Consider the following 16,568-nt stretch of genomic DNA (forward strand, 5'->3'; position numbering starts at 1 on the left):
TAGTAGAGGCCAGTTCAGCTGTGTCATTTAAGGTAAAATTGGATAGGTATATGGACAGGAAAGGAGTGGAGGGTTATGGGCTGAGTGCGGGTAGGTAGGACTAGGTGAGATTAAGAGTTCGGCACGGACTAGGAGGGCCGAGATGGCCTGTTTCCGTGCTGTGATTGTTATATGGTTATATAAGTAATCAAAGTGGTGCTGAAAACCACAGGACCTGACTATCTGCATCTCAGAATGCTTATAGAGGTAGCATTGGAAATAGTGGACCTATTGTCATCTTCCAAACTGGAAGGAAGCAAATGTCATCCCACCACTTATAAAAGAAGATGAAAAGAATAAAAGAGGGAACGTAGGTTACAGATTAACCTATTATCAGTAACATTGAAAATGCTGGAGTTTATAATAGTATTTTTACAGGGGACTTAGAACATTTCAACAAGATGAGACTAAGTCAGTCTGGCCTTATGTAAAGTATTTTATCTGGTAGATCTATTGGAGGCTATAATTGGAATGGGAGAGCTACGCTGGCTGGAATCTGGGCCTTGTGCTGTGGCTCTTGGTCATGTCACCGATGCCAAATAGGTCTAAGGGTAGAGGCCAGACTCAGAGTGGTCAACCGGTCCTCCAGTTTCAGGGGTTCAGGTCAGGGCTAACAACAATGAAGAATTCTTCTATATCTGTGTGTGACTGTATGGACAGACAGAGATGGAGGACCTTCGTTGCTGCCCTAAACGCTAGTGGCATAACGGGTAGTAAATATACCTGTCAGTAAAAGCAAACATCCAAGTGAAGCAAGCAGTCAAGAAGGCAACGTTGGCCTATGTTTCAAGATTTTTGAGTACAGAAGAAAGGAGGCTTCGCTACAATTATACACAACTTAGTGAGACCATACCTGTTAAATGTAGGGCAAAGCACAGAGGGTTTGTAGCACAGGTTCACAAGACTGATTCCTAAGTTGATAGGGAGAGATTGGGTTGACCGGAGTTTAGAAAAAATGAGAAGGGGAGCTCATTGAAATATTTAAAAAGATCTGAGGTTGAGAGGGTGAACAGCTTTAAGTTCCTCGGCATAAACATCACCGAGGATCTCACATGGTCTGTACACACCAGCTGTGTGGTGAAAAAGGCACAACAGCGTCTCTTTCACCTCAGATGAAAAAAATGATGCATAATGGATTGGTACAGCAACTGCTGAGCATGTGACCTCAAGAATTTGATGATATGAAGATAGGTGGAAGGGCAGGTTGTGTTGAGAAAGCAAGGAGCAAAAGGACTTAGATTAGAAGAATGAGCAAAGAAGTGGGAGAAGGAATACAGTGTAGGGAAGTGTATGGTCATTCACTTTGGTAGAAGGAATAAAGAGGGAGACCAATCTCTAAACAGGGAGAAAATTCAAAATTCAGAGGTGCAAAGGGACTTGGGAGTCCTTGTGCAGGATTGCCTAAAGGTTAATTTGCAGGTTGAGTCAGTGGTAAGGAAGGCAAATGCAATGTTAGCATTCATTTCAAGAGAACTAGAATATAAAAACAAGGATGTGATGCTTTATAAGATATTGGTCAGACCACACTTGTAGTATTGTGAGCAGTTTTGGGCCCCTTATCTAAGAAAAGATGTGCTGACATTGGAGAGGGTCCAGAGGTGGTTCACAACTATGATCCTGGGAATGAAAGGGTTAATGAAAGGGTTAAGGGTAGTTGATGGCTGATGGGCCTGTATTCACTAAAGGTTAGTGAATGAGAATAATCTCACAGAAATCTATCAAATATTGAAAATCCTAGATAGAGAGGATGTTTCCTATAGTGGGGGAGTCTAGAATCCGAGGCCATAGCCTCAGAAAAGAAGGATGATCCTTTACAGCAGAAGTGAGGAAGAATTTCTCTAGCCAAAAAGTGGTAAATCTGTGGAATCTATTGCCACAGGTGGCTGTGGAGGCTAGGTCATTGGGTATAGACTTGATGGGCTGAATGGCCCAATTGCACTGCTAGGTCGTTTGGTCTAAGGACCTGCAGAGAGTTGTGAAAACAGCTCAGCACATCACAGGAACCAGCCTCCCTTTGAAGGACTCTGCCTGTACTTCTTTTGCTGCCTCAGTAAAGCAGCCAGCTAAATTAAAGACCTCATCTACCCCAGGCATCCTCTCTTCTCCCCCTCTCATCAGGCAGATAATACAGAAGCCTCAAAGCAAGTACCTCCAGGTTCAAAGGCCATTTCTATCCTACTGGACTCTTGAATGGACCTCTTGTAAAACGACTAGACTTGGCCTCACGATCTACCTTGTTATGATCTTGTATTTCACCTGCACTGTAGCTTTTACACTTTATTCTGTATTGTTATTGCTTTACCTTATTCTAGCTCAATGCACTGTGTAATAATTTGATCTGTACAAATAGCCTGCAAGACAAGCTTTTCACTGTATCTTGGTACATGTGACAATAATAATAATACCAATACTTACTTTAAATTACCACACAGAATTGAAGTGACCCACATTAATTACGTACAATAAAAATCGCTGAAGAGACCACTCTGCCCATCTTCTGTAACTCAGCAAATGAGAAATTCTACTTCTTGGCTCTCTGTAGTCCCACAGTGTAGAGCTCATGCAGGTACTTCTTAAATACTTAGTGTTACTGCCAGTTCCTTAAGGTTGTCATAGCTGGAGGAGGTAGTGGAGGTAAGCTCCCACTACCTATTAAATGCCCCCAGTGGCATGCATCTCAAATAGCTTCTGACAAGCAAGACCAGCTCCTTGCCTTCACGTGTGGTTTAGCTACTAAGCCCAGCAGAGCCATTTCTACTGACAGGAGAAGGGGTGAAGGTGGCCTTAAAACCAGTTGCTTTGGGCAGACAGGGCTCGTCAGCCGTGGTTGGCAGCTCATGTAGGAGAAGGAAAACTCTGATCTGAAATCTCCGCTGTCCTGTGGCTGTACCCACGCATGGGGAAGGCTTCAGGAGTAAACCCCGAGGAAAAATCTAGAACTTGAGTCTTACGTTGAGTTCAATGCTGACTGGCAAATCTTGCAACGCCACTGGTACAAAACTGTATTGGTCTCTGCCATTCCTTTGGATTCTTCAGCTGTGTGGAGAGGGGGAGCTTACTGCATGGACAACAGCTTGCTCTCCAATATCATATTGTCACATAGACTAGGACATAGTATCCATGGCTGACCCCGACCAAGAGAGGGCCTCTCACGGCCAGCAGAACATTCCAAAGGCTAATCCAGAACTTTCTTCTGGATTAATTTTCCTTTAACTTTCTTTTAATCCTTCTGTCAGGAAGGGAGGCAGTAGAGCAATCAGAAGGGTAATTCCACGTAGGATTGTATAGGTCTTTCAAGCTAAGAATAGATGCTGCTGCAGACCAACGCAGTAACTGTTCAAATTGCCAATTAAACTATGGTTTAAAAATACATATGGTAGCAATTTGAAATACAAACTGTTATTTTTCAAATTGTTTCAATATCATAAGTAAATCCCTAGCTAGTTTTAATGGTCGATTTTTTTTCTCTCAGTTGTTAATTTCTTTAGAGTAACCAATTAAACAGCCCCAAACAGCGTGCCAGGAAACATCCGGGGGCTGGGGGGGAGGGGTTCACTAGTATAATATCCCAATAATAAGTAGAAACCATGCAGAATTTTTATGTTGCTTTTCAAATCGTGGCCAATTGCATATACTGGTTAACGATGTAATGATGGTGAAAAATGGGAAAAGCATGTGCAGAAATGCTGTATAAAACCAAAGGGGGTATGCAATGTGAAAGAAAATGAAGACTTTGCAGAAATTGTTCAGTCACGGGATTTCCTACACTAGAAGAAATTTTGTTGGTACTCTCCAGTATTCAAACAAACACTAATAACACTGGTAACAGGTTTTAGCAAAAGTAATCCTATTTCTTTGCAATCTGCTAAAATAACTTTCTTAATCTCTAATGTATATACGAGTATAGCATAGCACAAATGGAAACCTCCACTGCTTCTTCTAAGAAATAGAGTTAAGGACAGTCCTACTCACAGATCTATCAAGTGGCAGGGATTATGCACGTAATTTGCAAAAAAACAGGTTTGGAGATATTAAATCTCCATTCAATTTCATTGTTTCAAGTTAGTTGAACTTTTAAACAGACCAAAAGGAATCAAAACTGGATTCATCACATTGTCTGTTTTTAATATTCAATATTAACTGATTTTGAAGAATTGTAATAAAATTTGAAAAATGCACCCATAAACTGAAAAATAAAAGTAAAATATTCAATTTAAATCACCAAAATTAAATTTCTATCTCTGCTAAACTATGTTTTAAAATTTTAAGATCTAATAGCATTAAGTAACCTGAAGAGCGATATTCCAATATATCATGTTGTGTATTACAACAGAGCAATTATTTAACACAATTTTTATCCACAGTAGTCTTGCTTTAACTGGATTTTCAGTATAATTATTCTGTGAAGCCATTTGAAGATCTATTAGAGAAGAGACCACCCAGAAAAGATGGTTTCACATAATTTATGTTCTTTTATCCAGATCTCATTGGTGATACCCTCGCATTAGTTAATTTGCATTTAAACATTAATCCAATATGTTCAGAGGGTTATTATCTCCGCTTCAGGAGCGAGGAAAGTGATTCTTGTCTGTCCACCTAATATCTGATCTGATAACTCATCTGTAGAACACTGACATGGTAAGATGTTCCTCCAATTACCATAGACACCCTTTATACAGCAAATGATGAGGCCAAATATTATGCATTCTGGAGTCTCACCTGCACTGCTCACTTCCGCAGGAAGAAAAAGGGGAACAGCAGAGCATATCTAGTGTGAGATTGCTTCCTAAATTGCAGCTACCAAGTCAAACATCTTCCATTACACTATTAATTTGAATCAATCAACAGAGATTAAGATTAATGACAATCACAGGTCTGCTGAAAGGCTGGGAATATAATACCAAATGAGTCACTACAGATCTGGCTCAAGTTTGAAGATGCCCGTGACATGAAGTGAAGCAGCACGTTAATTTTTTTTTAAAAGCAACAACTATTGCGGAGCATTCTCGAAATTCTGTTTAGAGGATTTGTAAGCAGGACACGCATTTAGGCCACATGCTCAAAAAATGCAGTTGTCAAATCTTTTAATTAGTGAACACACAAAATTATCCTTTTGGATATTGTGTGGGCATGAGCCGTAGTATTTGAATCTTTGGAATGTTTAAGATCATTGAATGTCCCTCCAAGGACAGCCCTGCTAAAGAGGATGAATGTGCAATTCTATTCTACATTTGCCAACTCGCTGGCATGCTATACATCTGAAAAAATATACTAGCAAGTTCTTTCCCCCCGAGTGCTAGCAGCATTTTACACAGCCAACATAGCTCACAGAAAATTAGGACTGAGTGCCCAATGCTATTAATAAAAATGCCAAATAAAGCAAAGGTCAGCTACTCTACCTCCAATAAACACCTATTATCATCCTTAAATACTATAAATATTGAGAAAGTGTTACCTTGCATTACTAATGTGCTCATTTTTACATTAGTTCACCTTTAAAACTTTATTTTGTTAGTTTTCCCTCAAATCCACGCCAGCAGAGCTTTTCGATAGAAATTAAAGGAGGTTTGCTGCAGTAATCTCAGGTGCAACAATCTTTATGGTTGCCTCTGTCCCGACAAAATGGCTTCTACTTAAAATGTAACCAAAGCAAATGTGCCTGCAAAAGGTCAGAACAAATTCATTCTGGGGCATTGTACCTTTGTAGTTCCTCTTCTTTTACTCTGCTTATAACTTAATTGAAAATGAAAAGTGGAGTAGAACCAGGACAGTCTTCGCAACCACTGAATGTTTGATATACAAGGAAAACCCTTGATATCCTGCTTGAGGATTTTGTGGCAGATGCTTGTTGGAGAAGGGTTAATATTAGCTTTGTTGACCTGGGTGGCCATCAATTGGAGAACAAAGTAGACCAAAAGGAAAATAATTACCTCCAAAGGCCTTACATACACACACACACACACAATTTCATAAGTAAACACATTTCCTAATGGTATTGTTACAAAGATAACGTATGTTGGAGTCACTCAGGTAGAGATGATGTGTTTTTCATTGATTTTAAACTTACTAGACAATTACCTGAACTGAAACATCTGCTGTCCTGTTATCTCCTACTCACTAACACCCTACTACCACATGGAATGGCAGGACTTCCAAAACAGCTGATTGTGGATTACAGGAGGAATGGAGACAGGCTCGCCCCGATCAACATCAATGGGTCTGTAGATGAGAGGGTGAGTAGTTTCAAGTTCCTTGGTATACACATCACCGATGATCTCACCTGGACTATACACAGTGGCAAGAAAAGGAGAATAGTGTCTCTTCTATGTCAGGCAACTAAAGATGTTCAGCATGAGCCCCCAGATCCTCAAAACCTTCTAAAAGGGAACCATTGAGAGCATCCTGACTGGCTGTATCACTGCCTGGTATGGGAACTGCAGAGCGTGGTACGGATCTGTGGATGTGAACATCTCTCCACTGGGGACATTTACAGCAGCAGGTGCAAAAAGAAGGCCCGGAAGATCATTGGGGACACCAGTCACCCCAACCATAAAGTGCTTCAGCTGCATCCGTCTGGCAAATGGTACCCCAGAATCAAAACCAGGACCAACAGGCTACAGGACAGCTTCTTTCTACAAGCCATTAGACTTATAAATTCACATATCTGTACATTGCAACAGAGTCAAAACACAAAGATTTTTACTCCCTCACATTGTGAGATGGATATAAGATTTAAATAAATTCTATTCTATTCTAATTCTACCTACAGTGTGACACCTTGATTTCTGGCAAAGGGTCATCCCACAGCAGGATGAAAGCAAATAACCCTGGGCCATGCTGCATTTGTGAATAGAATTGTCTTTGAGATGAGACTTCAAGACCCTCCACCTACCCAATTGGAAATGGAGGAAAAGATGTGGCTAATGAAATTGCCACAATAATCATGAAAACACAGCCTTCATTTTTGGTCAGACTTTGCAGAAATTGGCTGCCACAAACCCCACAACAGTAACAGTACTCCAATAAGTAAGAGTGCTTTGGGCAGACTGTAGCTGGTAGATTATTGTGAGCCGATTGTTTATAAAAACTCATTGGATTACTTGGAGAATAGTAGTAGGTATCATGGAACCCACTGACTGATTTATTATTATTTATTTGGATTGAGTTTGTGCCTAATATTGAGAATTCATGCATCATTTATTTAATATAAAATGTTCCCTTGTCTGTTGCACTTATTTTCAAGTCACATCAGTCACATGAAAGTGCTCACTGCTAATTGTGAATGAGCATCATGTCAGAATCAGCAAGAAATTTCAACAGCAGTCTTGGTGAAAAGCATTTCACAAAACATGTTTCACAAAATTCCACTCTCATTGAGCCCTTTTTTTAGCAGTGAATCTCAATAACTCTTAGTGGCAGAGACACTTAAATTACTTCTCAGTCAAAGTACACTGCTAAAGGTAGGTGGGTTTATCCGACTGCACACTACTAGGTTACAATATTAAGTAATCTGAAGAGAAGTGTAATTATCAAGTCCAGCCCAGAGTGTAGGGATTGCCTGCAGATCTCTGGAGACCTATCTTCTTAATATACAACATATGTATGATGAGAAAATAAAACCATTACAGGAGAAAGCAGTAACAGCAGCATTTTACTAATTATATATTCATTGAATTCTGGTTACAATCAATTCTTGATTGTGTTTTTGCAAAATTCAGATTTATTTAAAAAGAAGTCTTTGCTTAATTGTTGGGTTGTCATTTGGTTGCTAATTATAAATTGACATGTGATACCTTTATGATAGTACTTGAAGCGTGGGTTTGGGAGAGGTTACTGCTTTTTAAGAATACAGGGCCACTTTTTCTGTTGATTTGAAAGGAAGCATGATTCTCAGGGGTTGAATTCTGAAGGTTAAATCAGAGTTGTAAGATGTGCATTATGGAAATCCTCCAAAATCTAAGGCAAATAAGGACCTTCTGTCATTTTTAGGGCAAGACCACAATGAGCTTATAACACGGCTTCCCTATTTCACACATTTGAAGCATTGGCTCAGTGTATTTTGACATTGAAGGCAGGTGATCTGAGGGTTTTGGTTACTAAGGTAAACCTGTTGGAAACTCAAAGTCCAAGTGTATTCAGAGGCTAAGTGCTATAAAACTCTTTTAAGATCCACAGGGAAAACAAGCACATTACGAGATAACGCAAACATGAGGAAATCTGCAGATGCTGGAAACAACAACACACACAAAATGCTGTTGGAACACAGCAGGTCAGGCAGCATCTATAGGAAGAAGTACAGTCGATGTTTCGGGCCGAGACCCTTCGTCAGGACTAACTGAAAGAAGAGACAGTAAGAGATTTGAAGGTGGGAGGGGGAGGGGAGATCCAAAATAATAGGAGAAGAAAGGAGGGGGAGGGATGAAGCTAAGAGCTGGAAAGTTGATTGGCAAAAGGGATCCAGAACTGGAGAAGAGAGAGCATCATGGGATGGGAGGCCTAGGGAGAAAGAAAGGGGGAGGGGAGCACCAGAGGGAGATGGAGAGCAGGCAAGGAGCGATTGTAAGAGGGGCAGAGAGAGAAAAGAGAAAAAAGGAACTAAATAAATAAGGGATGGGGGGGGGGCATTAACGGAAGTTAGGGAGATCAATGTTCATGCCATCAGGTTGGAGGCTACCCAGATGGAATATAAGGTGTTGTTCCTCCAACCTGAGTGTGGCTTCATCTTGACAGTAGAGGAGGCCATGGATAGACATATCAGAATGGGAATGGGACATGGAATTAAAATGTGTTGCCACTGGGAGATCCTGCTTTAATTACGAGATAAGTGAACTTGCAAAAGCTGAATGGCACATCAATCTGCAGTGAGCAACAAAATATTTCAATAAGGGATCCTAATCATGTTGGACACTTAAAAAGGTGAAAACAAATTTCTGGATATTTGAAAGAAACACTTGAGAAACACACAACTGATTGGCCAGGATTTCAGAGAATCTGATATTATATATATAAAAAAAGTTAGAGTTATTTGTTTCAAATGATTGAGCCCATTGTACATATTTCGCACATTAAGGTGAGATCTTAAGACTGAAATTGCAATGTATTGTTGAGAAACATTACAGGAAGTTACATTTATCATTTCATGAAACTCCAGCTGTGATGACCATCCTCAGGTGGAAAATGTTCTACTTTGCAGGAGTCATGCCTTTTGCCTCAACTACCATAATGTATGAAGAAAATTTGCATAATTAAAAGCACCGGCCACAAAAGCGGAACCTGTCAGTTCAAGGTTATAGTTGAAAAATAGGTTCCAAATCAGCATCAGTACCCCTAATGACCGACCAAACATGATTCCTAACACTGAACACCATATCTCTTGTTGCCCTCTCTGTACATGTTTGATTGCCCCAGTTATTCAATTATTTGTATAGTGTAATAACTATTCATATGTCAAGATTTGAAACTACATTTTGGTTTAGAATATCAACCTGAGGCTTCTTTGTTCTGGGCTTGTAATATATTGGTGTTATAGAAATGAAGGAACAAAATCATGGGTTTTGGCAATGCACTAGGATTTGAGTTTGGGGTGGGGCAAAAGGTGGCAAGGGAGGGGGGAAAGGCACAGGTTCTGTGCTTTGCCCTCAAATAAAATCTTTAAGCAAATTGAATTTCTATGAATCAATTTTAGCTTTCCTGCATGGTTTCACACACCGCTCCTAATGTCATCAAATTTAAATACCCAAATTGTTTTCGATCACAATTTATTTTTATAAATGACAAAGAAACATTATAAAGGGCCACATAACAAATTCCTACTAGTTTCTGATTAGAGTGCAGCAGTAAGTACCTGGAACTAGGAAACATGACCTTATTTCTTGTGGCTGAATTTAAAATAAGAAGCTATTTTTAAAAAGTAACAGTGAAAAAACAGTCTTGGTCATTTGCCAGAAAAATTTATACAGTCTTGTCTGTAGCCGTCCAACAGTCAATTAATTTTATTTGCTTTATTCTAGTTTATCAGTGAAATTAGGAAGAGGGCTGTGTAACAGCTGCTACACTGCTCACAGCTCCATATGCCTTTCCTCTCCAATCAACCCATCAAAAGAAAAGCCAGACAGGCAATGATTTCTTGCAATTTCCAGTCAAAATTTCAAACTAAAACAAGCTCTAAAATTATACTCAGATACCAAACAAGCACCAACTATGTAGCATTTATAGAACAGGCACTGGAGTGCTGTACCTTGTACTCTGGAAGTAGTAGCATTTAATAATTAAATGGAATATTATGTAAATCCATAGTGACAATATTCTTTAAATGCAAGATGCCTTGATTTGATGAGTTTTTATGGAATTTAATGCAGCTACTAAACTTGATAAATGGTAAATGAGTCTGCAAAACTATGACTACATGGAAGGATCAGCAATAATCTAGATAAATTGTCAAAACCGGTTAATGTTCACGCATTTACGCTTGCAGACTACAAATATTAATTCACAAATGTTTTTAAGATAAGTGTTTCTATGGTGAAGCTTGTATATTTGTGGGTAGTTTGGAGAAATCAAGGTAATAAATTTGAAAGGCAGACTTCAGTCCAACTGGAAAATTCCATCAAAAATGCCAGCAATATTTAATGTCAGAGCGATTCTGTGGAGAAAAGTTAAAAATCCTTTGTTGTTCAGAGCTTAAAAACAGAAAGCAATGATTACAATCACAAATACATCAATTTGTCTCAAATAAAACTACTCCAAATATACACCAAATTTGATGCTAAATGAAAGGAGAAAACTGGAGTATTACTGGGGTTTAAATCTCAAATTATTGACAAAAATAAAACAAGATACACAGGTTTTCAAAACAGGTTTGGGCACTGCAGTACAGAACTGAAGAATGAAAAACAGCCTAGTGAAAATGAATAGACTAGGAATCAAGAAAAAGATTACTATTTCTTGCTCATCAGATTGGAGAAAAGACTCAGAACTCAACTACAAATGATGTTTATTAATGGTGTCCTCTAATAACTAAACATTTATTTAGTTACGAGATAGAAGGTTACAGTGGTAAACACAGAGATATGCAATAAAACTAAAGTCAGAGTTCTCCACTACAGATGCAATGAAAAGATCATAGAAAGTAAATGCTGATCTTTGTATAATGCAGAATATCTCCCCAGGACATAAAACAAGCAGCTTGGAACCTCTGATGGAATAAATTGGCATAGTATAACCAAAAGTAAAAACTGGCATAATGAAATAAATTGCATTTTAAATTTGCTATGATGGCACCAGACTAGAGAAAACACATTAATAAGATACTTACTTGGAGTTCTATGGGAAGTTAATGAATTGTACAGATGTTAAGATATGTCAAATTGTAGCCCCAGATGCTTGAAGTCGGCATACTTAATAGCACCATTGCCATAATGCAGCATTAGTGTTTATCACACAGATTCTAATCATGCAGGGATAATTTCATTCCATAACCAGTTGACCATAAAGGATAAAACAATTTCCCCTTTATTGCAATTACATCACAAGCAATTACGTATATTGCAACACATTTCTGGATTGTGTCATTAACTAAGTAGCTTCATTTTAGGACAAAAAAAACCCTGCAATTTCTCTGGTGCCAGACTCGGGTTCTTTATCACCACTGTTGCATTCGACTTCAGTTCAGCCAAGCCCCATTCTTCAGTCATCTGAGAGTTGGTTTAAATGAAATAATATTCTCAAAATTGTCACTTTGATGATCATGCTGAAGCGTACACATCTTAATTCTAAATATGGCTCTTCTAATCCAACATGGAGTTAAATAAACTAAATTTTCTCTTAATTACTAGACAATAAGACATGGTCTTTGTCCAGCCATCAACTAATTAAACATGACTTAAAAACAGGATTAAGCTATTTGGCCTCTCAGCAATTCCCTTGAGTAATAATCTCATTCTTGTAATAAAATCTAAAAATATATATATATTCCCTAAATGTACACAATGACTGAGCCTCCACAGCCCAATGCATGAAAAAAAATTACTCATCTCTGCCCTGAATGGCCAACATATTTGCAGACAGTGGCCCGGATAATCAGCTGGGGAAACATTAACATCACATCTGCCTTGTCAAGCTTGAACAATTTTCTACATTTCAATGACAGCATCTCTCATTCTTCTCCAAACAAATGTGAAGGTCAACAGAAAACACCAGAAACACTCAGCAGGACAGACTTATCAGTAGAAAGAGTTAACTTGCTTGTGATGAAGGGTCTCTGACTTGAAACACCAAATATTTCTCATTTCACAGATGCTGTCTGACATGCTGGATATTTCTGCAGTTGTTTTTCTTTTACAGAGTAAAGGTCATGCATGCAAAATCCATCCACATATGACAAACCTGCCATCCCATTACCAGATTGAAGAACCTTCACTGTACTGTGGCATGTACATCTTTTATTTTAGGTATGGATATCAATGTTGTGACCAATATTCTAGATGCAGCGTATAATTGCAGCAAGACATTTTCACTCCTGCACTCAAATCCTCTCAAACTAAGTCTGCCTTCTGAATTTGCTTGCTGAACTTGAACATGCACATTAAATTTAAGAGTAATGTACAAGGACACCCAAATTTCTTAAAGTTTAAGTTTCCATTCCTCACTTTTTTTTTGTTTTTCCAATGAAAAGATTTAGTTTTTTGACAAACCGCATTTGTTTTCCATCTGCCACAGTGCAACCAGCTTTGCCTCATTAGCAAACTTGGAAATATTGCAGTTGATCTCCTCAATCTCTGCCACTCTAGCACTAATTCCTGTATCATTTCCTTGGTCAGTCTCAACCTGATAAATGAACCACTTATTGTTGTGATTTCTGCCAAATATCCCAATCTTCAATCCATGCCATTACATTGATAGTACAACCTCAAATGTTTTCAAATAAAACTTATTTCATAGTTTTATATTTCATAGTTTTATTTCATAGTTTATATTTCATAGTTATATTTCATAGTTTTATTTCATAGTTTTATTTCATTTTATATTTCATAGTTTTATTTCATAGTTTCATATTGCCTTTGCCCAATCCTATATGTCCTGCTACCACTTCCTTAATAACAGCAGCCATCTATACAAGTTCCTTCATTTCATCCCTCTAATTTCAACAGTCGATAGCTGGTAATTCTGTGTTCTAACTCCTCTATATAAGCATTTCTCTTGCCTCTACTTTCGCAATTAGCTAACAATCACACTTGAACACCACCTGTTTAGCTAATTGAGAACATTTTAATCTTGAAGCTCTACAACAATGGTAACTGTGCCAACTTCACATCTCTTCACGTCAACATCATGTCAAGTATGACCAAACCTAAGCTAAATCTTTTTATTACTTATGCTTTACATTCTTACTCGAAACTTGGGGATGTCAAACAGAACAAACAGCTGGCTTATTGATGAACTGCATCTGAACATTGCCTTGATGCAAATATCCTTGAATATTTGTATCGTAACATTTAATTACAGACCAACAGTGGATAAAAATACCCCAGAGCTCTTAAATCATAGCCTTTATCATTTACACTCAATTGACTCTAATGATCTCCTGTCTAGCCACCCATCCTTTAAATAATGAACAACTTTGTTGTCTGAGGTCAAATTTTGTGCACAAGTAGCCACACTTGCCTCTGTAATCCCCAATATTTAAAAGTTAAAGGTTTTAATTATTGCAATTCAATAAATGCTCTTCAACAATTGTTACTTTCTTCCAGCCCTACTGACTGCCTCTCTACTGCCCCTACCAAAACCCTCTAATTGGATTTCATCCCTGCACTGGTGGCAATACTTTTACCTGGGCTAGTCAGGTCTACCTCAAAATTCCACCTCTCTTATTGTCCTCCTTAAACCTACTGGTCATGTCTTGTAACAATTCCCAACTTAAGGACACATATAGTGCCATAGCCCTTCTCTCCCCACCACCCCCTTGGCAAATCAGATCGTAACCTTCAGCCCTTTATAAGCTTCTGGTCCAGCGGTAACCTGTGATCAAGAAGTCTGTTAGGAAATGGTCACAGGAGGCCAGTGAGGCCCTGCAAGGCTGCTTTGAAGGGACGTGCTCTGTAGTCCATATGGAGAGGACATTGATGGGCTGACTGCATTGCATGGTACATGAGCTTCTGTGTAGATAATACCGTTCCAACCAGGACTGTACGCTGTTTCCCAAATAATAAACCTTGTGTCATCAAAGCCATATTGGATAGGAAGAGGAGGGCATTCAGAGGTGGAGACAGGGAGGAGATGAGGCTGGTTCAGAGGGAGTTGAGGGAGAAGATCGCCCAGGGCAGGGACTGCTACAGGCGGAGAGGAAACTACAGCAGAACAACACAAAGGTTGTGTGGAGTGGTATGAAAACGATCACAGACTACAAAAAGACCAGAGACCAGGTGATTGAAGGGGACCAGGACAGGGCCAACAAGGTAAACTGTTTTTTTTCAACAGGTTTGATGAGAAGGCTTCCGTTTACCCCTCTACATCTCATTCACCCTCCAGCTCCTCCCCTTGCACTCCATCTCTCTCCAGTGACCACAGACACACGGACTGTCACTGCTGAGCAGGTGAGAGAGCTAGGCAGACTTCCCCACGCAAGGCTGTGGGCCCAGACCGCATAAGCCCAAGGGTACTCGAGGTGTGTGCTACTCAGCTGGGTGCAGTTTTTCAATGCGTCTTTAATCTGAGCCTGAGCCTGGAGAGGGCCCCTGTGCTGTGAAGAACATCTTACCTAATTCCAGTACCCATGTAGACATGTCCCAGCACGCCCAGTGACTACAGACCAGTGGCACTGATATCACGTGTTATGAAATCATTAGAAAGACTAGCCCTGACACACCTCCAGACCATAGTCAACCTATCACTGGACCCATTGCAGTTTGCTTACATATTGGAGTTGAGAACACCATTATCTTCCTGCTTCAACGGGCTCACACCGATCTGGATGAGCCAGGCAGCACTGTGAGAAACATGTACTTTAATTTCTCCAGTGCCTTTAACACCATACGACCTGCTTTACTGGGGAGTAAGCTCATGGAGATGCAGGTGGGTGCCAGAGATGCTGTGTCCTGGTTTACAGACTACCTGTCCAGATGGCCACAGTATGTGAGACCGCAGAGCTGTGTATCAGATACTATGGTTAGAAGCACAGGGGCACCTCAGGGGACTGTCCTGTGCCCCCAGCCTGTTCACCATCTACACCACCGACTTCAGATACAACTCAGAGTCCTGCCAGCTGCCGAGGTCTTGGGATGAGTCGGCAGTTGTGGGCTGTATCAGCCAGGGTCAAGAGGCTGAGTACAGAAGAGTGGTGGACAACTTGGTTGAGTAGTGTGGCTGAATCACCTGCAGCTCAACATCACTAAGACAAAGGAGTTGGTGGTGGATTTCAGGAAGGTGAAAACATCCTGCATTCTCATCTCCATCAAGGGAATGGATGTGGAAGCCGTCCAGGACTACAAGCACCTGGGAACTCACCTGGACAGGACTGAAAACACAGGGGCTGTGTACAAGAAGGGACAGAGCTGACTGTACTTCCCGATGAAGCTCCAATCACATTCAGTGTCTACAGAACTATGCTGCAGATGTTCAACGACTCAGTAATGGCCAGCATTCTATTCTACGCTGTAGTCTGCCAGGGCAGCAGGGTGAGAGCAGCTGGTGCCAAGAAGATCAATAAGCCCGTCAGGAAGTCTGGTTCTGTTCTGGGGGTGGAACTGGATTCCCCGGTGGTTGTGTCTGAGAGGAGAATGCTGCAGAAGCTACAGAGCATTATGGACAATCCCTCTCATCCCCTCCATGACATTCTGGACAAACAGAGGAGCACCTTTAGTAACAGACTGATTCCACCGAGGTGAACCACAGAACACCACAGGAGATCCTTCTCCCAGTGGCTATAAGACTCCACAACTCCTCCTCACTTGTACAAGTACATGGTTTCATTGCTCATCTGTATTTAGCACTATTACTTTTTAATGCACGTTTTGTATTTTTTTTGTACCTCAGTGCTTACGTTTTGTATTTTAAAATATATATTTGAACCACGTAACAATAACTTCCTTCAGAATAAATAAAGTTTTATCTTACCTTGGTCTCCATTTTGGGCCAAACACAAGCAAATGGGACAAACTCAAATAGACATTTTGGTCAGTATGGACAAACTGAGCTGAAGAGCCCGTTTCCGTCCTGTATGACTAACTATTTTAACTTGTGCTTTCACGATAAATCACCTTGTACTTTCATCACAGAAAGTTGCCTAGCAGCCAATATTCAAGAGAATGGAAAAGACAAACAATTTCCAGCTAATTTAATCTTTGAACAGAGTGACGATTTAATAGATGGAGCAACAAACTGCTGGAGGAACTCATCAGGTTGAGTAGCACCTATTGGGGAAGGGAATTGCCCACATTTTCGATTGAAATCCTGCATTATGTTGACCTGAAATGGCAGCTTCTTATATCTGCTTAGTTAAGACAGTGGAAATGCCAGGCAGAATAGTGGACTGC

The 16,568-nt window shown here is 39.9% G+C and overlaps 1 long non-coding RNA gene across 2 annotated transcripts in view; it reads right to left on the reverse strand.

Annotated features, from left to right (window-relative positions):
* The window catches only part of LOC132384491 (uncharacterized), a 38,186-nt gene extending 21,928 nt beyond the window's left edge, over nt 1-16,258 (reverse strand). The window contains exon 1 of one of the 2 annotated variants that reach the window (XR_009508913.1): nt 16,150-16,258. This is a non-coding gene — a long non-coding RNA (uncharacterized LOC132384491). Of the gene's footprint in view, nt 1-14,794; nt 14,838-16,149 lie in introns of those variants that run through there. The other variant, XR_009508912.1, reaches the window with a different exon arrangement.
* Between the last annotated feature and the right edge of the window lie 310 nt (nt 16,259-16,568).

Source organism: Hypanus sabinus, chromosome X1 (genome assembly GCF_030144855.1).
Source record: "Hypanus sabinus isolate sHypSab1 chromosome X1, sHypSab1.hap1, whole genome shotgun sequence".
Lineage (NCBI taxonomy): Eukaryota > Metazoa > Chordata > Chondrichthyes > Myliobatiformes > Dasyatidae > Hypanus > Hypanus sabinus.